Source organism: Meles meles, chromosome 3 (assembly GCF_922984935.1).
Source record: "Meles meles chromosome 3, mMelMel3.1 paternal haplotype, whole genome shotgun sequence".
In the NCBI taxonomy this organism is placed as follows: domain Eukaryota; kingdom Metazoa; phylum Chordata; class Mammalia; order Carnivora; family Mustelidae; genus Meles; species Meles meles.
Genome location: NC_060068.1, coordinates 64,171,031 through 64,172,994, shown reverse-complemented (window position 1 = coordinate 64,172,994; position 1,964 = coordinate 64,171,031). Strand labels below are relative to the sequence as shown.

The 1,964-nt window shown below is 45.0% G+C and overlaps 1 pseudogene; it reads left to right on the top strand.

Moving 5' to 3' along the window:
• The first annotated feature begins 988 nt into the window (after nt 1–988).
• Nucleotides 989–1,667, top strand: LOC123937869 (annotated as a pseudogene).
• Nucleotides 1,668–1,964: the final 297 nt, after the last annotated feature.

Here is a 1,964-nt window from a genome sequence, read left to right as displayed (position 1 = left end):
AATAAATAAGTAAATATGTACAAACCAGTTATACATATATAAACCCATTCTTCTTTCTTGAAAGTAGTGAGGCTTTTCCTCATAAGTATCATCAATGTCCCTCTTCAATTTTTAATTTTATTTATACAGATGGCATTATTATCTAGGCTCTTAACCTTTTTAAAAAGAGTTTACAAAAAGATTATTAAAAACTTCAACCCTCAGAAAGGATGAATACCCAACTTTTGTAGCAACATGGACGGGACTGGAGGAGATTATGCTGAGTGAAATAAGTCAAGCAGAGAGAGTCAATTATCATATGGTTTCACTTATTTCTGGAGCATAAGAAATAACACGGAGGACATGAGGAGATGGAGAGAAGAAGGGATTGGGGGAAATTGGAAGGAGAGATGAACCATGAGAGAATATGGACTCTGAAAAACAATCTGAGGGTTTTGGAGGGGCGGGCGTAGGAAGTTGGGTGAGCCTGGTAGTGGGTATTATAGAGGGCACATATTGCATGGAGCTCTGGGTGTGGTGCATAAACAATGAATTCTGGAACACTGAAAAGAAATTTAAAAATTAAAAATTAAAAAAAATTAATGAGAATCATTGACACAAGATAAACATCTTTGTTTATTTTCCATAGGGTGAATTTTAATTTATTTTACAACTAGTACATTTTTATCATTTCTAAAAACTAGAAAAACAGATAAAAATAAAATGCTTTATATTAAAAAAAAAAAACAACTTCAACCCTGGGGACACCTGGGTGGCTCAGTCAGTTAAGCATCTGCCTTTGGCTCAGGTCGTGATCCCAGGGTCCTGAGATGGAACGAGGCATGGAGCTCCCTGCTCAGCGGAGAGCCTGCTTCTCCCTCTGCCTGTGCCTCCGCCTGCTTCCCCTACTTGTGCTCCCCCTCTCTCTGACAAATAAATAAATACAATCTTGGAGAGAAAGAAAAACCTTCAATCCTGGGACGAAGTGGCCAATGGCTTGCAGAGCAACATGTCTAAGTTTTATTGTGACCACTGTGACACATATTTCACTCATGACTCTCCATCTGTGAGAAAGACATGCGGCAGTGGGAGGAAACACAAAGAGAATGTGAGAGACTATTATCAGAAATGGGTGGAAGATGGGGCGCCTGGTGGCTCAGTGGGTTAAGCCTCTGCCTTCGGCTCAGGTCATGATCTCAGGGTCCTGGGATCGAGCCCCGCATCAGGCTCTCTGCTCAGCAAGGAGCTTGCTCCTCCCTCTCTCTGCCTATTTGTGATCTCTTGTCTGTCAAATAAGTAAATAAAATCTTTGAAAAAAAAGAAAAAAGAAAGGAAAAGAGTGGAAGAGCAGGCTCAGAGCTTGATGGACAAAACAACCGCTGCATTTCGACAAGGAAAGATCCCTCCTACTCCGTTCTCTGCTCCTCTTCCTGCAGGGCAATGATCCCACCTCCCCCCAGTCTCCCAGCTCCTCCTCGCCCTGATATGAGGTCAGAGCCCCATATGGGGGGTCCTCCCATGATGCCAGTGATGGACCCTCCTGGATGATCCCAGTGGGACCTGCTCCTGGAATGAGACCACCTAAGGGAGGCCACATGCCAATGATGCCTGGGCCCCCAAAGATGAGACCACCTGCCCGTCCCATGATGGTGCCCACTCAGCCAGGAATGACTTTGCCAGACAGATAGGACAGGCAGGAACCTCTTTATATTCATTTTATATTTGTTCTAGTTAACCAGGAAATCATGGTGCTGTGACTGGGTGTTTTCTAACAGGAGGGTAGGGAAGACTTGCATCCCTTTCCTATGAAAGAGAGAATAGGGGCACCTGGGTGGCTCAGTGGGTTAAGCCGCTGCCTTCGGCTCAGGTCATGATCTCAGGTCCTGGGATCGAGTCCCACATCGGGCTCTCTGCTCGGCAGGGAGCCTGCTTCCCTCTCTCTCTCTGCCTGCCTCTCTATCTACCTGTGATCTCTCTCTGTCAAA